Here is a 27,710-nt window from a genome sequence, read left to right on the forward strand (position 1 = left end):
TACGCTTGGGCAGAAGGGCGTGCTTGGGCAGTCATGCTTTGCCTTTCACACTGGGCTATTAAAGTCACTGAGTCAAATAGGGAAAGATATTTCATCAGACAAAGAAAGTTCCTGTAACTACTTCAGGATGAGCACTGGTTTGGCCTTTGGGAGAACAAGAACTGAGGGAGAGAAAGAAGGAAAATGAAAAAATACAGGAGAAAACTGATTAGTGAAGATGGGGTTTCTGTGTCACACATGCAGGGACCTCATCCTAAATTGCACATATGATTTTTTTTCCCTGATGGCAATCGAACCAAGATTCTTTTAAATGGAAACTTGTATCAGGTCAGATACCAGCTTTCTGCAGAATTGGACAGGGACTCCCAGGACAGAGTCTCTGGAGCTGTGTCAAGTTATGTGGGATAAAGTTTGTTTTCCATTCCCAATATCACCTCTTCTTTGTACACCTAGGGATGTTTCTGGTTACCTGCTGGCAAAATGACACTGGAAAGAAATTTGTTAAATTAGCGCTTCTTGCTGCCAGAAAACATTTTGACTGCAAGGTGGGAATGTGAGAAACCTCCCACTCTGCACATGGGGCACACATTCGGCTGCTACGCTCCACTGGAAAAAATCTGCTGTAATTTCAAACAGAAACCACAGAAGTCTGACAAAGCCTGTAGGAGGCTCCTGGAACTTTTAACCAAATTGTTACTGTATTTCTAAGTTGGACTATTCCCATTAGCCTGCATTACTTGTCTGCTAAAGTTCTTATCCTGTTGTCCAACCAAACTTCCTATTGCCCAGGATGAGATGGGTGGCAATGCAGTGTAATCTACAGAAAAGATTTTTATTTTTTTGGTCATCTCCTTTTTTCCAAACAGGATTTCACACCCACATTTTTCCCATGTTTTTCTTTTGGCAAATTCCTGGCAGGTGCAAACTTCACCCAGGGAAATGGAGACCTCATTAAAAAATTTGGAATCCAATTATTGATTCAATCAAATATAAATAATGAGGTTATGTCCATCATCTTTTTCATTATGAGACAGCAAAATATCTCCCGCTAGATGTATTTCCAAGTGTCTTAGTCCTCGACACAGCTGGAACAGCCAGGCTTGCTGTTTGGGTTCTGGAGGCTGTAGATGCTTGGGGAAGAATTTCAGGTCTGGACTGTATCACACCTGCTGTAGCAAGTGCAGTGGCCCAGATTTATCACTTCCTGAGCTCCACAGGCTTTGACTCAGATTCTCTTTCAAGTTCATCAGAACAGCGGTCAACAAAAACTACAGTAACCAAAACACTGTTTGGCAGGCTTAATCAGAAGTACTAAGTAACATTATCAACTAATTTAATCAACCCCAACTTCAGTGTGGTCATTTAAAAACCGAGCCTGCAAACCATAAGGTTGGAAGCAAACTGCTCCAGTCAATGGAAAGACATTCACTAAGCTCAATGGCTTTGTATCAAGCTTTTTCTGGATAGAGCTTTAAAATATTTCCTCCAAAAGTTCTGCAGGCTATTTTAGTCTATCCAAGCTGTAGGGAAGGAAACTAGAAAACAATAGCTGGCCAGACCCAGAGAAGATACATAAAAATGAGCAACTGAAATAAACTGAGTTAAAATCTCATTGTTATATAGCCCAAGTATCATTAGTATGCTTAACTGCAGCTTGATGACGGCTCTCCAGTGGCTGTTCAGTTATATTGACTCATAATTCTGCATGGAAGTTCTGCAGGGTGCATAGTATAGCCTAAAAAATAATTTAAAAAGAACCCTAGGTGAGGTATTGGCAAAACAGCAAATTAAAGCTGGAGTTCTAAAAAGATTTAAAGTATAAAGTATGAAGCATAAGGTATCCAATTTCTGTTAAAAGGAGAGTATTTTTAATAATTTAAAAAGAGAAGTCAATTAGCCTGCCAAAAAGACATTGTTTGTTCTTTTGAATCTGGATATCAGCACATCACATATTTCTAGTTAAATTATTACATAACATAATTTATTGTGTTAATAAAACACAAAGCATTCAAATCAGCTTGCACAACGTCTGTGTGTAAGTGATTGACTCTTTCAGTCTATTGAGTTTGAATCATGTTTTAACACTGGCCACGTCTGTTTGGTTTTGGGTGTTTTTAGCTAGAATAGCAGTGGTTTATACTGCTGTCTTAATTACGTGAGCCTTTAAACTGTGGTTTGGAAAACATGACACATCTGAGGTATTTGTGCAAATCAGGAGATTAATAACAAGACCTGTTTTCTTTGTTTTTAAATGGAGACCTTGAAAGGAGTGTGTATGCATGAGACAGAGCTGAACATGGACTAGTGTGGGTCTGTGTGCATTCTTCTCCCTCCTCTTTCTCATATCCCTCTCCTAAGCAAGATATGGATCAAGTTGTGAGCTTTGTGGTTGACAGCTGGGTGACAGGTTACATTCTCACTCCCTTGCAGAGGCCTGTCCTCCAAGATAAAGCCTAGATCTAAGTAGCTAAAAAAAAGGAACATATATGTATCAATATATGCACTCAGTAGCATAAACAAAAATAATAGCTTTCTGTATCTTTATCATTCAAATAAAGATTGTTTGCCTTACTGGAACCCAAACCAGAAACTGTGCTTTAGTCAAATAAAAGTTACTGAGCTCAACAGGGCAACTGAGTAAAATTTAATGACCTGTGACTTGGAGGTTACACCATGTGATCTAGTCCCTTTTGGCCTCCAATTCCACAAATGTAAATGGAATTTAAGCACTGCTTTTTTTTTTTTTTTTTTTAATTAGAACATTGGTGAGACTGGAGGGGCCCTATCCAGCTTCAGCCACATGTAGGTGTGGATGAATGGCTGTATTTTTGTTGGGTAAAACACTGCCCTTCTGCATTGCATTTGGCTTCATTTTTGAGGTGGTTGGATATCCAGTCCAAATACAAATTGGCCCAGAATTAATTTCCACTTCCTATCCTTCCTTATGCTGAAACTAATACAACCCAGGATTCAGCTTGCAGAATCCCTGGCTTTGTGGGCAGTGTTGCAAAACCATTCACTAACCAAAGAGCACAGTACATAAGGAGCATGCAAGATGCATCCAGAAATTCTTTGGTATAGTAATCTCACTCAATACCTCCAGTCAAGAAAGTTAATAATTATTTCCAAGTAACTTTTGCCAGACAGCTGTGCAATTGCTTAATCATTTATGTGCTGACTCAGGAGTGAGACCTGAGATGTATTACAGAGAAGCTCCCTACAGAAAAGAACACGAAAACAGATCAAAGTGGATATTGAAATTCACACTGTCGTAGTTCTAAATATATCTTCCAGGTCAAACTGAGAGGGCAGAAACCTTGGCAATAATGAACTTGGATTTTTAAGTAGCCATCAGAATTCAGCTTCTTACCTGAGTCTAGTCACCTCTTGAAATCTTATTTCCAATTACTTTGCTCAAAGACTGAGAAGGACTTACAATGTGAAAATCATTAAGCATCTAACTTGGCCACATATAGTAGCCCAATATAAAGCCTCCTCAGAAGTTAATGGGATGCTTTATTTGTGGAGGTACTCATTCATGACAGTTCCACTTACTTAGCAACAAGTAAGTGAGGAAAATATTTGAAGACTTGTTCTCTAAAGAGTACTATACATTGAAAACTTCTATGTTAAATCTACTACCACAGCATATTGAGTATGACATAAGCAACACCTAATGCTTCCTTCAATGTGGACTTCATTCTAGAATCAAGGCCAGGTCATGTTTTAAAAATCTCCTCTGGAATTATCAGGCCTCCCTTCAGGACTAAGAACTGTGATTCAAGCAGAATATCTTGCATTTGTTTTTTGCTTTTTTCCAGGCAGAAATAAAGAGCATTTGGAAAACACAAAAGATCTGCCAGAGAGATAAGGCAGCAGTAATTTTTAGTGTTAAGGGCTTGCAAAAACTTTCAGTGTTCTGAGTATTACTATTAACTCGTAGAGGAAAAGAACTGGAAGCCATGGCATAGAAAACTGAAGTTTGAGAACTTTAGGTATTTCCACTACTTGCAAAAATTAATAGTCTGGATAAGTGCTCACATCCTGACTGCAGCATACCACTTGGTGAATTGGGTGTAAAGCTGGGTGCAAGCCAGTTCATTATCTTCCTCATTTTCTAACACTGAGTAGCAGCAAGTAGGAGATATCCATCCATTCCCACATTTTCATCTCCAGACTATCTTTATTCCCTCTTTCACTGGTACCTCTTCTATGCGAGCAAATGACATACCCCCCTTCCTGTTCTCTTCTTTCTGTGTAATGAATGAGACACCTACTTCTGCAGTCTGCCCACTGAGCTGGACAGCTACATTTCAATTTTCCCATTTAACTGACTACCAACCCCTCTTCTTTGTGAGAAAATCTGTCTTAACAGCACTACTTATACTGTTCATTAAATCCATCTTCCTTGCCCAGGGCAGATACACCATTCCTGCCCCGATTATCTTGCCTGGTTTTACATGGGGAATTGCATCCTGTTCTGTGCTTTGGCCTCCAGTGCTACTCTCTGTCAGAAGAGGTTTTCCCAATGTACAACCTAAATGCCCCTGCTGCTGTTCAAGCTCAGTGTTTCCCTTCCTAATTGCCATAGACAGATATTCCTTTCCTCATTGCAGCAACCTCATGTGCTACTTAATACTCATGTACTAACACCCAAAATTAAACTCATACCAGGCTTTCTTAATGCTGAGGAGAGAAAAAGATTTCCTTATGTATACTAAAAAATGTACCTGTATTTCTGCAACCCAGCACCATATTTTTCTGCTTTGCAACAACACAAAATGTTGATTTTCACTTGATCTATTATCCACAGGTACTCTTCATCCCTTTTCTAAAGAAATGGCAGTTTTCAGATGATCTTTATCCTATATATATGTGTCTCATGTATCCTACTAACAATTCATCTTTCACTTGACCCACTGAATATCATCCCATTTTTTCCAGGCCATGTCTGCAATTTGTTGGAATTGTTTAGCCTCCCCAGCTGCCACCCTGCTTTCACTTGAACACATACTTTTCAGCCTTGCAAACTGCTTAGGAATATCTCAAATAGTTCTGGTTCTGGGGCAGATCCCTGACAAAACCCACTCAGTACATCTAATTTTGACAGTAAACCACTTAAAACTACTCTCCAAGTGTAGTTTGCTATTAGTGAACCTTTCGTTCTGGGCTGCTGACCTTTACAGGTCATTTTGACAGATATTTGAGACAACTGTAATTGCAGTTTTACTCCAAAACCCAAACTTGTATTTACTTTCAAGAAACTTCCAACAATACCCAGTTTTCAAAGCTATCTGATAACACATTAAATGTTTAAATGAATACCAGTTTAACTTCAGTAGTTATTTGGCAAAGCTGTTGAGGAGCCTCACAGGATCACTGAAGTTTGTGGGTTACTGGTCTACAAGAAATGACATATTTGTAATTTGCAGTATGGATAAATAACACATGACTAATGATTTCATTTTTAAGAGCACTCAGAGAATAAGCTAGAGACCTGATTTTCAAGATTATTACTGAGACTGAAAACAAATGCAAAAATAAAAGACCTATATTCTGTTAAAAATCACTCACAGTGTCATTAAACATTAACAGACTTTTACCCATAACATTTGGAAAAATATGTAGCAGCTTCTATACATGTTACGAAATATCTCTTGATGTATGTGCAGAAATATATTTTATCCTTAATTTGAAAACCACATGTTGTTGTGCATAACCCTTTCCATGCACTCTTGTGAATATTACTGAGACAATATACGCTGTTCAAATCCGAATTTCATTACAGAACAATGTGTCAGACTTAAAACCTTCATAAGCAGATTTTTCTCCCCTCACAATATGCATTGCCTATTATGAAACATTTTCCAGCAATGTCAGCCCTTACAGCCTTCATCTACGGATAGTTTTAAAAACAATAAAGTGAATGGTATAGCAAAGTGAAATAATAATACTGCATGTGCAAGCATGAAAAATGGGATTAGTAATTTTTTTAGGAGTCAAAATAAACTGCCCTGGAAGGAAGACTGGAAAACAACCGAGATGGTACAGCTGGATTGAATAGGTGATCCTTGTCTGAAGTCTCCAGCAGAACTTTTTCTGTGGAGCAGGTGAGGTGGAAAATACTGAGGTGCTGTGGTGAGCAGTGTAGCATAAAGCTACACTATCTATCCCAGAAAGAGACATTGTATGCAAGCATCTTCTAAATGGTGTGGATTAATTAGGAGCATATGTTCAATGTGTTTCAGTAAAATAGCTCCTTGTGAGGCTGGAGCTGTAAGGTTAGTGGTCTTAGAGCCCTACATGGCCTTTGGAAATGGCTATAAATTTGATACTTTTTAAAAAGCACTGCAGATTTATTTAAAACACAAATAGATTTGTGCCTACACAAATTCTTGAATATAGACAAAAATACCTACAAGCTCCCTTTTATTTTCATGGCAGCAACAGTCTCTCCAACATAATGAAAAGTTTTTTGTTGTTTTATCTAAAAGGCTGTAGTATTTTCTTTCTAGTGATTTGTAGCAAAGGTTTGAACTATTTTATACAGAGATTATGAGTTGATTTCTGCTTCTGCAAGTGTCTTCCCAAAGCTTTAAGGGATAAACTGTAGCTCTTTAATGGTATGTAGGCATATTACCAGCCCTGAGCTTCCTTGGAATTGTGGTAGACCATGGGTATGCAATGCATAGGTTTTCAGGAATCCTGGCACCACTGAATACTGGTGAAAATTTGAAGGGATACATGGGTTAGATTTCAAAAAGAAGCAAGTTTGTCCTTACTAGTGGGAGGCTTCCAGAGGAAAAGGTAGTCCTTTGGAGGCTCCTGTTGTTTATTGTATGAAACTGCCACCACGGTTCATTGCCCACGGAGCTTCTCACTTCAGCTCTCTGCTCTCTTCCTGACTCACAAGTCCTGGTATTTACTTCTTTACATGTCTTCAGTGTAAATGGAAATGTTATGCTCTAAATCTTATTGCAAAATTTCTGGTAGAGTAACATAAGAGAGGAGACTGAAATTGCAAAGTAGTCAGGAGTTCTAATCTCTCTCTGCTCTTGCAAGTCCCTCAATGACCCCAGAGGAAGACACGACTGCAAAGTGCAAATGTCAAGGAAAGACTTGTTCCACTCAGCAAACAGGAGACACAAGAGGTTTACAGGTTCATTACTGCTATCCTGACAAACTGTAGATCCTGTGCTCTTGGAAGCAAACCCACTCCAGAGGTAATATCTGAACTGCTTTCATGGCAGGAAAAACATCTCTCACCTTATCTTGTGGTGTGACATCTGTATCTCTATTTGGATAAAGATGCAGAGTTGGTAGGAGATATTGCTGGCAGGCGTTAAAAGAATCCTTTTGTTGTTCAGCTTCAAGGGATGGCACATGTGCCAGATTTGTGCAGACCTCTCTCAGCAGGGCTGTTTGTAATGGGTTTGTAGCTGGTACAGAAGAGAGGACCTGTGTTGACAGAATTGTGGCAGAGTTCTGCTGTCTCTCAGTGGTGTAAATTACACTCTTATATTTTGTTTCAGTTTTTGGTGGTGCTGACATTAGTAGAATGAGTAGGTCTTCTCTGTAATCTCAAAAAAAAAAAAACCCAACAAAAAACAGGCTAAAAAAACCCCACTAAACCAAAGCCATTCAACCCTGTACTGATGGGAGGCTTTTTGAGGTGATATTTTCAAGTTTTAGTTTATGTTACCTTTCTGTATTTTGTATACTACTGTAGTGATTTGTTTTCATTACCTTATCCCTTCATCTGGTGCTGTTTGAATACAAGTTTGAGTGTGCATGCACTTCCACCCTCCCTCCTTGCAGTCCTTCAGGGACGGTTAGATATAGTCCTGCCCCTTGCCTTCCCAGAACACAGTTCAGTCTCATAACACAGTTTAATTTTGGGTGGGCAGCAGCTTGGCCAGTGCTAAAATTTATGGACAAGCAGGAATTCAGTCATTAAAGGAGGGACTGCACCTTCAGTTTGCCACCAGCCACGCATTGGGGCTCACCCGTGAGGCAGCACGTACTGCATCCAAAGATGTAACAGCACCTGTGGACGTGGACATTATCTCAGTGGGCAGTAATGGATCAGATCCAGAGTCCATCCTGGACATCCAGTCAAAAGCAGTATGAGACAGGGCCAGAGGCAGAGCTGGATGCAGATGACAACATGAGTCTGAGAGTCCCATCCAGAAGACAAGCTGCCTACAGCAAAGGTCTGAGGTGCATCCAAAGACATCTAGAAGCAGAACTGGAGCCTGACACACCCATGATGCTGCTCAGGCAGGATCTGGATCCTGAGGCCTGAGCAGAAATGGTCTCTTGTATCCCAGGCCCTTGCAGAGGTGTGTGTGGAGGTCCTGTGTGGGAGCAGGTCAGGGCTATTAAGCCTTGTTGGTGCCCAGGCAGAGGTACAGAACTAGGATATGCATGGTGATGCCATGCTTTGCAAAAGCAGGGTGAGAGCTAAGTTCTGGCTCACAGAGACACAGTGGGCTGTGTTCAACTTTCACATAACCCCACTGCAGCTCACAGCTACTTAAACGCAGACACTCTAAACACAGTCAAAACAAACTAATGGCCACAGTGACAAACTTTGGTGCTAGAAGTCTTGAAGACCAAAGGAAGGATAAACTAGAGACATTGACATTACAGATTACTGAGACCCTCTATTCCATTCTGGTATAGAAATAGCTCTCCTTCCCATAGTTCTTCCCCACTTTCATTCTATTACCCTATTTGAAATGGTCCTGAGCTTTCCAAAACATAACTAAGTCTCAAAAGAAATATGAACATATTTGCTTCTAAAGCTGCATTTTCCCCTCCCCAGCTTCCTCTGTAAGTACAGGTGTTTTCTTGTTCTTCCCTCTTCTGCCACAATTCTGATTTCTTGTCAGTAAAGGGCCTTTTGCAGGGCAAACAGTAGTTTCCTCTTCACCTATGGGAATGGTGAGTATCAAAACTGGCTTAATGAAACCCTGACAAATCAGAGAATTTTCTTCTATCTCCCAAACAAGACACGAGGCCAAATGCAATAAATGGACAATACAGTACTTCTGAAAGAGGGCACACGTTGGTATGTGACACAAAGGACAATATCTTTTAAAGTAGCAAAACACAGATAAGATTAGTTTGTTCATTTCTTGGGAATTACCCTTTCAGAGACAAGTAAAATTCATGTTATGGTTTGTGAGTGCTCTGGGATAAAGTCAACACTCCCACCTACTGGTCTCATCTAAGAAGGTTTTATACTTTTTCCTCTTTTCTCCTTTTTCACCTTTTAAACTCTTTTTCTTTTTGCATTTATTTTCCTTTCTCTGTTTCTGTTTCTCTCTTTTCCTTTATGCATTTCTTTCCCTATTTTTCTTTCCCTTTTCAGATTGAAATTCTTTTTGTCCATTAAAGAGTCTACAGATTCACACAGATAGAAATAACTGTGCCAGTAAAGGCATAGTATTGGAAAATACACATCCTCAGAATGACATATTTGCTCTTTTCTGACACTTGTGAAATAACTTGAGGTATGTTGCTGTTGTGAGTGGAGCAGTTTACACCCAATCACTGCATTCTGGTAGAACTGACAATGTCTTCAAAGTATGATAAATCACCCTTTGGATCACTTTTTTCAAAATCACTCCGTTGTACTGAAAATCCTGCTTGTTGCTCACCTTAAGTAAGATAAACAGTATAACTTGGGGAATTTATTTATTATTATGCAGTAACAGTCAGGATCCCCATGTTTCCTGGTTCATGATTCCACCGGGCTCATTCATTCTTAAGGACAATTTACAACTCTGAGCAAGACACTCTGCCCGAGAAATGATGCCTGAATGCTAACTCCAAGCACTCCTATTTATTGACAACTTAATGGACCCTGTGACTTTGTTTTGCTTTGCAAGTAGACATTTGAAAATGTAAATGTGTGCTGCACTGTAAGGCCCCACAGAAATTATTTGCTCCAGAATTATTACCCTCAGAATCATTTGTTTGGCACTCTTGCACATTCATAACAGTGCTAGGTGTTCCAGCTGCAAGACAATGAGTAATTTTTCCTAAGAAGCTCAGCTCAGCAGAAATTCATTTTGCCAAGTAATCCTGACATATGCAGGATACCTCACAGACACCTTCCTATGTACTGGTCTTATTTTTGGCATACAGTAATTCTTCTGTGTTTCGATTCTCTTAATTTCTGATATGAAAGCTCTTTTATTTCCTCATTTTTGTAACTCTTACAACATTAAAAGTTATTGCTAGAAATGTGAGAGGAGAAACAGAAACATAATTTTAAAAACCCTCCTAATCTCTTGTTTATAATTTGAAAGTGACTGCTATAAATGCGTCTTCATGATTATTTGTGTTACATTAGTGCCTATGGGCTCCAAGCAGGAAGCACATGGGGATGAAATGACTTGCCCAGATTTGTGCTGCAGCCAGAGCCAAACCAGTGACTGAACCCACAGCTCAGTCTCAGACTTGTGGCCAATACTTTGGACTGTGGCACTGCCCTCCCAGCCAAGAAGCACATTTCCAGAGACCTTAATAGCCGGTTGCGTGAAACCAGCCACGCTTTGGTTAATGAACATAAACTCAGAGCAGAGTGCTGCTGCCTAATAAACTATTTCATTTAGAATACTTAAGTGCCTGTAGAAGTTGGATTAATCACCTAAGAGCCAGATTTCTGAAGTTATTTAAGCATCTAAATGCACAAAAGACCATTGACTGGGGTTTTCAGGAGTACCTTCCTGTTTCACTGCTCTGGGATATACATCCACTAGGTTTGGGCAGCTCAGTACTTTTCATTGCCTGATTCGAGTTCTTACTGTACAGAGACTAAAAAGGAGGCCTCCATATCATAAATATGGTTTATACCCAGTGCCAAGTGAGAGTGGGGCTTCTGCGTATCTCCCCATCTCCTTTACTTTGGGGTCGTCCTAAATGCTCGCTTTGACACTGCTAAAGTTGTGATGGTCCACATTTTGGCCAGGTTAAGCTGTCTACAATTCCCTATGTGTGGGCTTTTCTGATGTGCTTTGAAAATTTGTCATGCCCATTTTCTAACCCTCGGTTTTCCATGGAACTGCACTGACTCACCAGATAAAACAAGCAGGCTGCTTTGCTCCTGCCTCCTCCAAAGTCCTGGTTTTGTTTTCAATGTGCTGAATAAATACCATGAGCAGGATGTGACATCCAGCCAGCCTAGCTTCCCACTGCCAGCTGCAGGAACTGAGGACACACACACTCTGCAGGGAGTGTTCAGGGATGCACAGGCTCCCACACTGCTTGTCCAAATGCAAGTGCCTTTGGTGACAACACTCATGCAGGTGCAATGTCACAGCCTGACATGGACTTTTTCTTTTCCACTTGTACAAGAAAAGAGATATCAGCTCACCATTGTCAATGCTGTGACAGTGCAGCTTCTTCTTGCTAAAGTATTAGCTTTGTTCTGATGCAATAGTGATGTGAACTGTTCTTTCACATCTTTCACTGTTCTTTCTTTGGGCACCAGTTTTTTTGTGGCCTGATACAAGTGATACTATGGTTCCACCAAAAAAACCTCTTTATTGAACATTAAAAAAAATCAGTAAAATAGGAGTATTCAACCTTCTCAACAAGTTAGACTTTACTTACCTCTGTTGGTGTTAGTAAGTCTGCCAGTTTGTATGAAGTGTGTGTACCTCTTCATCCCTACTGGGTGATGTGGGTTCCATCTGCTGAGCCCGCCCAAAGAACAGGGAGGTAGCAGGAATAGCATGTGGCCTGTAAAGTGCTCCAGGATGAAAGGTATCTTGAAGGCAAAATATTTTGTTTTATTGGATAGTCTTCCAGCTGTATTAATAAAATATTGGTTAGCAATGTTTATATATATGAAATTTATCATAGTAAGATTAATTCCAAACTTAGATTTATTGCATAAGAAAATGAAGATAAATCAGTCATGCTGTCAGTCCAAATTCATTTTCTAGCATGTTTTCTTCTGAACCAGACAGACCTCTGGACATACACATTTCTTAACCAGAAATGTCCTTCAAACTTATCCCTGTTGCCAATTTGAGGCTCACTTTCATCAACTAGTTTTTTGAATCTTTACAAAACTCCAATATTTCTGGACCAGTTGAAAGGGAATCCCTGGCCTTTTTCAAAACAAAGCAGCAATATTCTCTTGTTCAAAGAAACACATTAAAAGCCCTAAGCATGGACTGCTGCTGTAAAATTGGCCTCCCTGCTCTCCTGCTGTACAAGCTTTTAGCTCAATACTTTGAAAAAGAAATATATAGAGAGGTGTGCATAGTCCACCACAAACCTTTCTTAGTGAAACCGCAAGGATTTTGGCATTTAACTGCCAAAACTCAGGAAAAAGTTTCCCGGCTCAAGGAAATCCAGACTTTACAGTACAAGCATGCACAGTTATGGGTCACAAACAACTATGACTTAGGTATTCCTTGGCTCTTTGGAATAATTGATGCTCTTGAGGTTCTAGATGAAATATAGCCAGTTTTAAAGACTGCATTTTTTTATTTTCATATCTCTCTTGGTTTGAGTGAATCTAACTTACTACATTTTTCGTTTTGGATTTTAAGTGTAACTACTGGTGCTATCTGGAGGTGGGAAGTTGGTTGCCATTGAAATGCTAAAGCAACCCAGAGGGGAAAAAACCACCACATTTGACAATGCTATACTTTATTTTAAATCTTCTCAGTTCTAAACCCAGTAACTTTGCCTACATTCTTTGAAAATGTTAAATTACTTAAAAAATAGTAGATACAGTGAAGTTAATTGCTGGAACTGACACATATGAAATTGTTTAGTCTTGAATCTGACAAGGATGTCCATCAGTTTTCGGTAAACAAACACAGTGGGTATTATTTCTAGACAGGATATGTCAAGTTTTATGTGTGCAGGCATCTGCAAGGGCTCATTTGTCAAATTGACAAAGGTGTAAAAGGTTTTAATGACCTCCTAAATCTCCTTCCCTGGCTGTCGTGGCAAGATGCCTTCCAAGGTCAGTCACCCAAATAAGCAGGTTCACTTGTATTGTAAACAGTCGTAGATCAGACTGAATTATAATTGCTGGTGGACCCCAGAGCAGAGAGAGCTATATATATCACAGCACTTTCTCGTCAGGGCAGTACAGGTCAGCTGTGTTTGTTCATGTACATTCTAGGCTTTGGTTTTCCTGAGACAGTGGTCCTGTTTTCCCATTGTATTTGCTGTCTGGACAGGATGTTCTACCAGAGGAAGTGCTCCTCGTGGAAAAGGCGTCAATTAGTTGTCCAACTGACCCTCATTCCTCCTACCTCCCTTGCAGGCACCAGGTTGATTTATTTATTTAGATATGGGCTTGCATTTGTTTTATTGCTTTGCCAAATGACTAATGAAGTAAGGCTTAAAAGTTGCTGACTAATGCAGGCAATAATGCAAATTTCCATTTCCACGATATGTCATCAGCTATTTATGTTATATATAAGATAGTTTTTAAATGGAAGAAACATTTAAAAGGGCATGGCTGGTCAACAAGGTTAATTAATTGCTGCGTTGGCAGGCAGCTTTGTTTGAGAAGGCTGTGGTGCTGTATTCATCTGAGACTTTCAAGGTTTTGTTGAGGAAATGGGTCATTGAAAAATACAGGATTTTGCATAAAGTGTTTGATAAACAAAAGAGAGAAGAGAATCTTCTTAGCAATCTAGTGTAAATATCAGTTTTTGGGAATATAATATACTAAAACACATACATGTTTTGGGTACATTTCCTCAGAAGAATCTATTCCAATTCATAGGAAAGCAAATAGAATACCACAGGCAATTTTTAAAAGAGCTCTTGTCCCTGGGCAGAGTTCTGGCAGGCAAGGAAAAGCTCTGCTTGATCACACAGCATGTATTATGAACTGCATTTGATTTTATGGCTTTCCAAAAAGCTGTCCAAAAAGGAGGTTGGTTGATTGGTTTTTTGGGTTTCCTCCGCTTCTTTGTTCAAGGGGTCTCAGCCATCTTAGCATGTGTTTTTCCTCACCCAGTTGACCTAGGCCAGGGAGGTATTTGCCAAGAGAGTAAGCAGCTCCCAAAGGCAGTGACTAGAGTGCAGAGCTTGCTGGTTCAACTTGGAATAGTTGGCCTTTTGCTTAACTCTCTCTTCTGGACTCCTTGTTTGCTGCCCTCTATTTAAAATTCTCTCCCTTCTCTGTCTTTTTATCACTGCAACAGCTGAATTTGCACTAAAGGCAATGCAAAATATCTTCTTCTAAGATGGCAACTCTCAGATGTTTCTCAAGCATTTGAGAAAATAAGCAAGTAAAAACCTGATATGCAGGCAATGCCATTGGAAATCCCACACCTACTGCAACCACCTGGAGAAGAAAGATCCTTTGTGAGATAACCAAAATCTCTAAAACCAAAGCAGGATTGTCCACCTGAGTGAGTCTCTGGGAGGGATGTCATTAACTGGTCCCTACAAAATTCACCCATACCTTCGACAGTATAAAAAGACAAATTTCACTTGCTAAAGAAAATTCAGTCACAGCATCAGCTTAAATGGAAGCGGCTGAAATGCTCAGCAACTTCAATGGTGGGGTTTGTCCAAAGCTGCCTAAATGTCATCTGTCATTACCACAACTGAGGAATGCCGGCAGATTCTCGTTCCCAGAACACCTTCATCACATCAGGAGGTTCCCATTTTACAGGCAGGACACCGAGGTGCTGAGAAAAGCCATGTGTTTGCATGTCCCATGGCCACGCTGCCTGTGGTTTCACAGCAATGAACCTCTTGCTCCTCAAGAAGCTGCATATGGATCAGACCTTCCCCTCTGGTGTAACCTGAGTGCAGGAAGGCAACCTCAAGCAACTTTTATGGTATGTATGGAAAAACCAGTCACAAACTACCACAATTAAGAATGATTTTGCTTTCAGAAGGACTGCCAAATGGAAATCTTTTAGGGGATAACTCTTTGATGAGGCTTCTGTTAGTCAGGTTTCATTTGCTTGTTTTAAGCAGAGTTTGTTTAAGAGCTTATAAAAATATCAATCAGGACGAAATGAGGAAAATGAAATGCAATGATTTGTTGTTTGGGTTTATGTCTCATATTCCAGTTGAAATGTTATCAATGCTTAGGCTCATTAGGGAACACCAATTGGAACAAAACTGCTGAGAGTTTTATGTTAGGCTGCAAGGGTGCCACTACCAGAGGTAGCAAAGTGTGTGCAATTTTGTAAATACTGATCAAACATGTCAAATCCCGCAATGTGATGTCTCTACTAGGTATTTGTAACACCTCAATGCCAGACTCTTGGGACAATCTTTCAAAATCTGTAGTTCTTACTTAGCTCTTTGATGTTTATGAAAGTTATTTGGTTTTAAAAATTAAAACCAAAGGGATCTTCTTCCCAACTAACAAAACCCCAACAGAATCAGAAAGGTGGCAGAAAGGGTGGAACGAAGCTTTTCTTCTTCACCACAAAAATGTCAGCTGCATCTCCGTATGCTGTTAAATCACTTTATTGTAGTTCCGTGGCTTGGGTGGGTTGTTGGCCACTGTCACTGTTTTATTTCAAAGCGTGTTCCTTCAAGTCCTGTTAGCACCATCTGTGGTGTCTGCACACTCTGGGCTATCTGGTGGAAAAGTTTGCAATTTTACCAAGATTTAATTGAAAGTAAGTAATCCTATTCGTTTTGCATTGTTTTAACCTGAACACTTTTGGATGTCTTATGCAATTACATGAGTTGCTTAAAGGCAACACAGGTTGTTTCCCAAAGTTTTATAATGCCTTCAGAAATTAGGTCATTCTGATGGGTGTTTTTTTATTTCTAGTTACAGTATGTTTGGCTCAGCTTGTAAAGAGTAGCAGTTTTCAGGTAGCTGGCCAGACAATGTGACAAGGCTTATTTTTAAGAGAACACTCTGTCTTCATATTTTGAAGACTGAGTTGGTTGGAGAACACACAAATTCATCAGTCATTTCCCTCTATGGCTCATTTATAGTGCAGAATTTAAATAAGAAATATTTGGAAATCTGGATCATTTCTTTAAAGTCTTACCAGATTTAAATATGAACATCATTCTATGATCTCTCTAATTACAAAGCCCTATACCTCATAATACGATAAAATCCTGCTGTCAGAGTGGAATGGATCCCTCTGCTGTTAACGTCACTTTTGACATTTCCTATTGGCATTGACAAGGTGACCTTCGATTCCCAGATCCTCTTCAGAGTCACCTGAAAGGGCTCACTCATGCTATTGAGAATGACACCACTTATAGAAATGGTACAAAATGTCATGGCTTAGAATAAAAGTTGTACAAATGGAGCTCAACTAGGGAGCTTTCTCTTGAGGATGGGAACTTAGGCATCCCCTAAGGTCAGGCATGAAAAAAAAATTAAGAAAAAAAATGGATCTTGCTTCAGCTAGGTGTACAGATTGTACAAATCTGCAGGTATGTCTTCTAGATGCTTGTGTGTTTGGCCCCCAGGTGAACAGCCAGAGGGAGCCAAGTACAGAACACTAGTCTTTCTCTTCTGGATGTAGCAGCCTTGTGCACTGCTGCTATCTCAGTTGTCTTCTCTTGATATTAAATTCTTTACATTACTTTAAAAGCACAAGACAGTTTCCTAATGTCTTTCTCCATGCTTATTTTGAAAAGTAAGAAAGCAGATATGCCACCTAGTGCCTGTCAAGCTGAAGTTTGGTTTTGGAACTATTTGTTGGGTAGACAGTAGTCTAAAAATACATTTTTTCATAGCAAGAAATATAACAAATACACACTCTTCTCTGTCTAGAGTTCTTCTCCACCACAGACACATATGTACTGCTCTCTGGAGGCTCAGTAACAATTGCTGGACTCTGGGCTCTTCTGAAAGTCTGACACCACATAAACAGCCTGTGTGTGCTCATACATGTGTGCATATATGCAAGACATGAAAGTATCTCAAATTCTATTGATTGCTTGCACTTCTGTCATATTATACCATTATATTAATATCATTTCTGTCTAGTTGCATTTTCTACACATGCTTTGTACCTCCTCTATCACAGAATCACAAAATGATTGAAGTTGGAAGGGACCACTGGAGTTTATCTAGTCCAACCTGGCTGTTAAAGCCTGTCCACCCAAGACAGGTTGCACAGGATCGGTCCAGGCAGGTTTTGAATATCTCCAGAAAAGGAGTCTACACAACCTCTCTAGGCAGCCTCTTCCAGGGCTCTGTGCTTAAGCAGATGGGGCAGACAAAGTGCACAGTGCAGGGGCAACTGATGCCTAGAGAAGTGTAAAAGTTATATTTCAGTACTTAGGACTTATATCCCATGTCTTCTGAGGTAGTTTCCCCAAAATAGCTTGTGAAATTATGAGCCATTACAAGATACTGGAAAAAAGATTACGTAGCGTCTTGTGATGCCAGCAAAACTGAAAGCATGTCATCAGTGTATATTTAGTAGATATTTATAAAATCTGGGAATTTCCACTTTCCTCGTTTCATAACATATTTGTCTTTCTGAGCACTTCATGACTGAACACCAAACACTACAAGTTGCTGAGGTCCATTTAGTGATAGAAATTTCAATCCCAGTGTGCTGCTGCTCAAAGGTGATTGCAAACTTGGTGCCTGACATGTCAACATACAGAGTGTACCTGAAGCGCTTTGTAACAGGCTATACTTCCCTTGTTCATGAACATATAGGTCCTTTTTATCTTTCTTTCTACTTGCAGCCTGCTGGTATGCTGAAGCAATCACAGGTATAGGAATTTGTGGGGGATGTAGGGGCAGGGGTGGAATTCCTCTAATGAACGGTCAATTGAAATTTTCCCCAGTCATTGGTCAGTATATTTAAAGAATTACTACAGTAATTATATTTTATGAGCATGAGTCACTTTTCTGTTTTTAAACAAAGTACTTCACTTTACCCTTCTCTTTTAGTACATTTCCATTTGGTGTGGTTTGGCTGCACAGAGAAATGTGGCAGCTGGTTACTTGAAAATATTTGACAAAGCACCAGATTCCTCAGCTCTGGCATACCTGTGGACCACATATATGGATGTAATTGCAAACATCTGTCTACCCACCCATGTAACAGCTAAGAGGAGTCATTTAAGAAAAAGAAGGATAAAATAGTCAATTTTGAGGGTGAGAAACTGCAGAACTACCTATTTGTATGCTTATTTATTCATAATATATTACCAGCTAATAGTGTTTAGAGACAAACTCCTTGGCCATTTTCACAGGGGGGCTGTGACAATGCAATATATTGCAGTACCACAATGAATACTCATTAAAGCAAGCAATGGTAAGTTACAACAAAACATGAAAATTTTAAGAGCCTTCCTATCAGTTGAAGAAGGACTTTCTATGGTGATTTGAAACAACAAAGAGGAATAGAAAAAAACCCTTGAGGATGCATTGGGAAGCACACCTTGGAGCTAGTTGTGTGATGAATAATTCAACTTAGATTTTGTGAATTAATTAAATTACTTGAACAGTCAAAACTGAGACTTTAGATCCAAACTGACCTTCTCACCTGCAGTGACTTGTGTACTAGGGAGCACTGACAACTCCTTTATGGTTCTGGTTTGATTTGGACCTCTGTCCAAGCTCACCCTGACCCAGGTATCCTGAATTCAGTGGTTACCATCAAATTAAACAATTACTAGAGTCACCTCAGTACATTTTCTACTCTCCAAAACTGGCTGTATTTATTATCTATATTTAGATGTCCTTCTGAAAATGAGTCTTCCACAATATCTTGAATGATCAGAAGTGCCTAAAATTCTTCAAACTTTGGGATGCTTAGAATGTAGACCCACAACAAAATTTGTTAATATAGTGTTATACTCACATCAGTTAAATTCACTGTCTGTCACACTCCAAGCTTCCCTTTCCTTTAATCTACCTTTAGCCCTTCACTAACCACTCAAAGGCCAGAATGGTGGATTGTTGAGATCTGTGAAATCCTCAGAGTTGGTAGATGTGACAGAGCCAGCACCATAGTTCCTTGAACTGTAGGAACAAGGTATTTGAAAGCAAGAAAATTTTGGGCAGCTGTTACACTTATGCAGGAGCAGAGAGGAAGATGCTGCTTCTTGTAGACTTTCAGCTTCTGAGCCTATAAACAGGGTGCAGACAGGTAGCTTAGAATAGCTTCAAGGCTGCTTTAAATCTCCTCTAAATTATATTAGGATACACAGTGAGCCTAGGGCATGTCCTACTGTTAGAGCAAAAGTGATTTGCAGCAGTTTTTCTCCTTGCCAAGTTAATTGTGTATATACCACACAGATACTTAGTAAAGATAAGAAGATATAGCTCATATTTACTTCTTTCAGTGGAAGACCATGCCTCGTACAGCAGTGCTGCCCTATGGATCACAGAAGAGCTCTTGTTAATGCGCTGGAGACTATTTAAGACACTGCAACATCCAGCTGACCATATAGCCCCACTGCCTGGGACTTCTGCCCCTGCCAAGGAGGCAGTGGGTAGGGCACCCCAACAGGGCTATTCCAACCCCTTTATACTGAGCCTTCATCCATATGCAAATATTTTAAAGCTAAAACTGAGTGCTCATTTTGCTACATATGCAACTAATCCACAGTGAATTACTAAGCTAAATACTAAGTTTTTCCTGCTCATTTATTTTCTCCCTCTCTTAGGCTCCAGGTTCTCCTGAAAGGAAAGGGACACCTGTCTGAAGAAATTTACCCTCAGCAGAAAAGAGGTTGAGCACATGGCTTTCCCTGCCATGTCTCAAGGCTCTGTGAAAAACCAAAGAGGTGAAAAAAGATCTGGCAGTGTAGTGTTATGGAAAGCAGAACATGCATTCACAGCCCAAACAAAAGTAAAATTGAGGATGTGGTGTGGTATGGCATTTTGGGGGGGTGATAATTTCTGGCTGGTCAAGGTCTGAATACTTTGAATGGACTTCATTTGCCATTTGGATGTACCTCATGGTGATTTACAAATGAAGTGATACTGCAACACCATTACTGACTGTACAGCTCCAGAGAGGCATAATATGTAAAATCTGCACCATGTTAAAAGGCAAACTGGAAATCAGCTCCAAACATTTATTTTGTGGCACAAATTCTAGTTTTTTCAAAGCCAAAATGCTGCCTCCCATCATAAATGCTACACATAAATACTGTATAATGGGAACAAGGTGTCAGCTAGAGGCTCGGAGGTTCTGATGAGTTCTTAATCTTTTTTTTTCCCATTTCTTGACATACAGCACCACAGTTGTGCTACTATTGGGCTGACTAAAATGTTCTTCTCCAAACAGATGCAGTGAGACCCACATCTATATCAGACAGAGGCTTAAGATCTGAGGAAGGTCATGAGAGCCAGGCACGGTTCATTACTGCTCTGGTGATTGCCAGTTTCTTTGTAGAACTGAGCTTCCACTATTATGATTTCTGTTTATATAGAATAACAGGACAATCTTCAGTCATGGATAAGTATTGCTAGAACAACTCTGGAGAGCAATAATTATATCTTCAGAGAGATGCTGAAGTGTCCCAGGTGGACTGAAGCTGGGATTCTTTCCCCCATATGCATTGCTTTAGTTATCTCAGATGCTCATAATTAAAGAAGCAATGAAATCATTGGTCAGTAACACAATGTTAACCATGATTTAATTGTAAGTAATTTCATTAATAGATAGATAGGGAACAGAGACTGTATAATTAATTGTAAACTTCAACATCCCCCTTTTGTCTGAAGGCAGGGAGGTTGTGCCAATTCTCCTAGCATGTGTTCCACTTTGGAAACTAAATTATAAAGTCACAGCATGAGAACATAACAAGGCATGAAAAAGTCTATATTCAGGGATTTCACTGCAGCTGTAGAGCAAAGAAAGCATCTTGCCACAGAGAACAATGAAATACTTTCACAGAACAATTGAAAAACTTTCCTCAGTGGGTGAAGGACAGTCCTGTGGGACCTATCAACACACAGCATGGATTCAATTCCTGGCTTTTAGAGACTCTTTATAAATGGGCTGGACCCCGAGCTTTAATTGTTCTTGACATTTATCATATAGCACCACAGCTGTGCTACTATTAGGCAGACAGTAAAATATCTGCGTTTTCTCTATTAAAGGTTTTTTTCCACTTCTCATTGGCATGTGGGTAAGAAAATAGCTCTGTGATGCTATTTTCAGAACTGCAGGGGACTCTGCTTCAGGGTCATCCTACCTTTCTGTCCCTCAGTATGACTAGATGGCACTCCTACAAAACTGGTAGGTAACCAGACCAAATGTAACACTTTCGGCACCTCCATTCTGCTTCCAGAAGTGCAGGTTGTGAAAGAAAAAAGACAGATGAGAAGGCTACTGTTTAACCTCTTTATTGAGTGTGATTCTGACCTCATTATAATTCTTGAGTAGAGGACGGTCCTGCTGAGGAATGACCAGTGTCCCTACCGAGATGATTACACAGAAGTCAACATTGAGTGCATTGACATGAATTCAGTGCTGTTGAGGTGCCGCTGGATATCCTTCTCCAGCTCTCATGATGATGGGAGCTAAATCAGAATCTGGCAGAACCATGGCAGAAGTTATTTCCTTTTCCCTGTTCTCCATTCATCCCCTCATTGCTAGTTGGTTGGGAGGATGAAGCCAACCCGTCCAGTTCCCTCAACAGGTAGGTGGCCAAGAGGAATTGCAACAACATTGCCTTTCAGAAGCAGCACCCAGAGAAGGTGCAGCAGTAGTTTGTGGACACTTCTGAAGCTCTGCCTCTGCATTATGAGACTTTGGACTGCCTTTTGGTTTCATGGTAAAAGATGTGGTAAAAAAGATGCCTTGGGAAAGATGCTGGTCCTGAGATAGGAGAAATTGATTCCTCTGCAGTGTGACACATTCCTTGGCAGTCTTAGAGTCGTCTTCCAGAGGGAATGTTTCTGATGACTTATGCTACATCAGCTGGGTTTATAATTTGCTATTTGGCCTAGTATACATGTCTGAGTTAGGGCTAAACCTCTTCCCATATTCTTTCTCCTCTTCTGTTTAGGAGGCTTTATTCCACACTTGAATTTGTTCATCTGCTAGTGCTGGTATTTATCCACATAGTAGGACCAGATAAAAAATCCTACTAAATCATGAAAAGAAACAAACAAATTCTCAGGTACTGTAGAGCAGGCTGGATCCACTGGTTTCAAAAGAGTTGTGCTGAATGCTATTCTGGCCTGAACTGTTTTGGGTAGTGGTAAGAAAGGAGAAAATCCTCACAGGTAACTGAGTCCAGACCCTGCTGCTTCTCTTTCACAGTCTCACCAATTTACCAAGCAGACTCAATGCACAGATACGTGGGGGGTTTTTAATCTTCTCTTACTCCAGTGTCTGACTGTCCTGATTATTAGAAATCTTAGTTGCAATCTAAACTGATGGATATTATCTCAATGTTATCTCCACTGTCTCTTGTGGCCAGTCTCTTTAGTCTAATTAGTTTTTACTAACTGGTGCAGATAAAGAAATAACATAACTGCTCCTAGTACTTGAGTTACCAAACTGAATAAATCCATGTCATTTAGGCTGTGTGTCCTCTAAGCCAGCAGAGCCAACACTGTGCCACCACTAGCTGGAGCCCTGAAAGAAAAAAAGTTACATTGTCTCTGACAATTTATTCCAGCAGCCTGAGCATGCTGTTGATGTGACTGCACAGCTTTCAGTTCTCAAACTAGGTGATTCTAGTGACCTACTGTGCCATAATTTTTGTTTGTGTCCACAATCATCCTTTTGAAATAGGTACTCTACCTCTTTGTCTTTTCCACAACCCTGTTTCAGCTTAAATAGCTTTTTTCTTGAACACAGGTAATCGGAATCATATATTGCTTTTCAGATGAAGCCTTGAAATTGTCTTACAGCTGCCATAGGAATATTTCACCTGCTACATCCTAAGATCATAATTACACCCAGCTTGGGATCATCATCATTCTACATTTTGGTGGTATACCCAGGCATGTCTCCCTCTTCTCAGTTGTTTCCATCTGTGCTTCTCAAACAGAAATTATTGTTATTCATCCTGAAGGGCTAGATTTTGCAGTGCTATTCACTTTCATTCCATTTCCATTACTTCTGTCCTCAGGCTCATCCAGCTCTCTCTGCGTGGTATAGTCCTCCTCTGAATTGACAGTGCCTTCCAACTTTGTGTCATCAACATATTTTATAAGCCCACTCCTACTTTTTGAGCCAAAACCACTCCTTGAGGAACTCCATTAATAGCCTATCTCCAGCTCAATACTTTCTCTCTTGAGACAGTGTGCTGTCATCTCTGCTTTAACCAGTTTTCTAGGCATCTTACAGTTTCTCTCCTAATCCCACTCTTTCTTACCTACGCAGACAATTTCTCACATGGCACCAAACCAACTGCTTTACTGAATCCAGAACACTGTATTTCCTTTGTCTAGGGAAAACAGTCATCCTAAAGAAAGCTATTATGTTAGTCTGGCATGACCAGACTATGACCAAATCAGACTAAAAATGACATTTTCCATTTTCCTGCTTATCTTCCTTATTTTCTACAAAAATCTGTTCTCCAGCCTTCCATATTGCTGCAAACTAAATGACCCCAAGACAACCAGCCCAACTTCTCCTTATTTCATTTTGACACTTGGGTACGTGGTTTTGGGTCTTTAGTCATCTTCTCTGTCTCATGTCCCAGCAGGGAAATTTCTAATGAGTTAATGATTTCATGTGCTGCTTCCCCAAAATTTCTGGAGCAGAGAGTAACCTATCCCCTCCAAAACAAATTTGTCATGGCACACTTGAGTTCTGTTTCTGGCACCATAAAACTAAGTCCCTATTGACATACTGTGTCTCTCTTCATTGTCAGTGTCATTGTGCATAAAGGGAAACAAAAGCCACAGTGTGTCAGTTTTAGAAGTGTATATTAATCTCCACCCTGGCCTAGTGCATGGCTGTTCCCTTGCTTCTTTTGTCCTCAGTTCCTAGTCATACGGGTGAAATTTTTTTGCTATTCATTTTGTTTCCTCTGTAAGGTCTAACACAGCTTGACTTTTGGCAATTTGTGCTTTATTTCTGCACTTTGACTTCTTAAGATGCTACTTTCACAGCTGATTAGACTTCTTTTTAGGCTCTCTGTTATTATCCATGTGATTCTTAAGGTGGATTTTCATTTAGTTCCTTTCTACATGGTCCCCTTCTACTTTTACCCTTATTTATAAAACAAATTACAGGTATTTTTTGACTTTTGACACAATGAAATCTTAATTTTAAGTAGATGTTGCTTTTCAGCCTCTATCAAGAAGTGAATGACTTCTTTCTGAGGTAATTAATCTTCACATGTTTCATGAACCAATCATTATCATTCCCAGTCTTATTTTGTTTCCAACTTTTCCTGATCAGTGCAGAGCTCGAAATACCTTTGATCCAGGCTCTGTTCTGTGTCTGGGAGAACAGGGGATTCCAGAGACACAGAACAATGCTGCAGGTAGTAAAAATCACAAGAATAACCTTATAAAGACTTTTTTTCCTGAGAAAAAAAAACATATTCATATTTAGAGAGAGTGCATGTTAATGTAAGACCAAAAGTGATCTATCAAGCTTAAATATTTAAATCACCTTAACAGTACCAAAGTATGTTAATGTATCTTAGCAAGCCATTGTAACATTGAAAGGAAATTAATCCACTTCTCTCCTAGCTCACAGAAGAAAAAAAGGGCATTTTTTCTTAGCTGTGCTAAGTTGGACAGGTGGGACTGAAAACATGCCTTGAGCAAAGCTCTGGATAAGAAAGTACCATTTTTACAGAGCTCTGTTTCAGAAAAAGACTATACTTAATACTTGTGCATACTGAAGCCTCTGATAGATTCAGCCAAACACCATTCTCAATGTTCAGCTTCTACTTTGTCAAAAAATGAAAAATTGATCAAAAAAGTTATTTTTTCCGCTTGACTTGCTGCTACTCAGAAGCTGGAAACAAGGTATTGTCAACACCAAGAATTAAAAAGTGCCTGGGTGCTTAAGAAGGGCCCCTATTTTGAGAGATAAATATTGATAGCAATATGAACAGTAAAATATAGTCTTTGCTTGTTACATCTAGACCTAACACAAATTAGAGCAACAGAGAAGGTCTGAACTGTTCTGCATCTGAAGAGAATTAGCCCAGACTAGCATGCAGAATGCCAAAGCCCTAACAAGTGTGTGCTATTTTAAGTTGACATTTTTAAGTAGAAATGTCTGAGGTAAAACACTGAGCCTTGTCATAGAGTGCAGCCCTTGGCCAGTGGGGGTGAGGCACAGGCAGACAATGTCAGGGTGGGGCAGAACTGCCTTTCTGATATTCACAAGAATGTATGGGCCCCACTCCTTGAGCAGCACAAGAGTGAGGAAGGAGGAACACAGTGTTGTTTCCTTCCAGGCACGCTGTCCAGTGACCTGCTTGAGTCTTTTCCAAGGAATATACTCAAGGGAATGGTAGGAGACATCCTGTCTCCCCGAGACATCACAACTGAAGTGGTTCATATGCACAGCATGATACACCAGGCTTAGAGCAAGGTTGTGTATAAAATAAGACATCTAACCCCAAAATAATATCCCCAACTAATTTGTACATTTGCTTAAATCATTGCTTCTTGTTACATATCATGTCTTTGGGAAGATCATTATGAGTCATTAGATTATGAGTTCCAGACTCTTATCAATAACTGCATTATAGCACGCCATGTCATCATGGCCATGTTATTTCACACAATTCCCTCTTAGTTAGGCAAAGCATTATCTTATCTAAGAGGATACCAAACAGTCTCTACTAAAACCAGATACTACAAGGCAGTGCTCTTTTCAGGCAATTTTTTAAAAGCACAAATAACGGTTCTGGTTTTAAACTTCCAGCTAATTGATGCTTCCATATCCCTATTGCTTTTTTTGTGTCCTGAATGTGGCATTTTTTTTTCTTTCTCTGAATGTGGAAAAAGAACAGCACAGACAATACAGTAAATTTTGTCCTATTATATAGACACCCATTTTTTATTTGCCTCCCCAGTATGCAAAAAAATACCTTGCAGGTCTGACACGGGCAGCCACATAAATTTCAGAGAGGCTGCTGCCTCTCTGGCTCACTCTATGGAGAAGTGGGCTCGAGTTTTCTCTCCTTTTTTCTCCTCTCTGCCAGAGAGGACAGATGCCAAAATCAGGATACTAAAACTCTCTATGCATGTGCTGACCACCCACTGAAATTAATGGGAGAAGAGAAAAATTAGATTTCTTTCTTGTTTGAGAGAAATTAGGTGTAATTTTAATTGTTCTTTTACCTGCAGTGCATTAATTTAGATCTATGTCAAGAAAAGGTTGTGTTGATTCTGCTCTCAGGCAACCTCCTACAAAAATGCAATGCAGCTCCTTTGCCTGGATCCTGGGGCATTGGTCTGGACTCAGGAAGTTAGTTTTGTGGTAAAGGAAAACTTCAGGTTCTGCCCAGTTTGAAACAGCCTCTGTGTATCCAGCCAACCTGTGTGTCACACACATGTGTTGTGGCTGTGGAAAGCCAGTGCTGAGGTGCCACGCAGTGCCCATGGCACAGAGCACTGCAGGGGCAGGTGCCTCCTCTGTCTGAGGGGAGTCAAGGAGACATTAAACTGTGGTGTATCCTCACTCAAATGATGGCTGAGAGGAGGGCAAAGAAGCCTGAGCATTATTCATATATCTATATTTCTCATTTTATTCCTCTAATTTTTTTAGCACTTCAAAGGCTTCTGGCTTCAAAACAATTCCTTTAAATTTTAGAAAACATGCTGAAAGAAAGTGATGACTTCCAAATATTTTTAATTTGTCAGGGATCAGCCTAAATCCATGCTGTGAGCTGGAGCACAGTTGTTTTCATTCAGAACTTGACACTGGCTGAACTGGGGCATGTGCAGATATGCCGTATAATATTAAGCCTTCAGCCTCCTCCCAAGTGCCTCTAAAACTTGAAAGGTTTAAGCGCTCATTTTTTTCTCACCTAAGGGATGGAATAAATCGTACATCTCATCTGGCTTTGATTTCAGGCAGTGTTAGTAGAATATCCAGCATTGTAGTGGGGAATTGGCTGGAAACATCCCTGTCAGAGCCAGGTACCCTACCCTCCCAGAGACTTGTTTGCCACAGCAGACCTTCAGTGCAGCTGATGCAAAAGACTATTTGAAATACGGAAACATCCAGCATTTTTGCACTGTGGCCAAGATAAGCCTTTGTTTCTGCCATTTTCCTGGGACCCACCCCATGGAACTAGTGGGAGAGTTTAGCTCAAGTCATGGTGTGAGTTGGATGAGGCCAAATTCTCATCTGAGCTGTACCCACATAACTTTGCTAAGGCAACACAACAGAACAGGTGCAATTTAGAGAAGAATAAGAAACCAACCTTAAGCTAGCATTGCAAATCCAAGGCTTTATTTTATCCCATGTTTACTTTTTGTGGCTCCATTTTTCAAGACTCTGAATGGCTGGAGTTCTGCTCAGGTTCAGCCACTGTGCACAGAGCTCAGTGCGGCACAGGAACTGCAGTTTGGACCTCGTGTACTCCTGGGCCCTAAGGCTGACCAAAAAAATCCTCAGGGACAGCTTTCTAAATGCTTAGTATTCAGCTCAGGTGCCAGAGTCTTACAAAGTGCTCATTATAAACCTTGTGGAAAATGTAACAGTATAGTAAAATGTCTGAACTGGAGCAGTTCTTTTTTAGAAGCTGGATTTTCAGTGTGCTCTGAACTGCTCAATTTTCAAATCGTCAGTTTAGGAGACTGGATT

This window comes from Pithys albifrons, chromosome 4 (assembly GCF_047495875.1).
Source record: "Pithys albifrons albifrons isolate INPA30051 chromosome 4, PitAlb_v1, whole genome shotgun sequence".
NCBI lineage: Eukaryota > Metazoa > Chordata > Aves > Passeriformes > Thamnophilidae > Pithys > Pithys albifrons.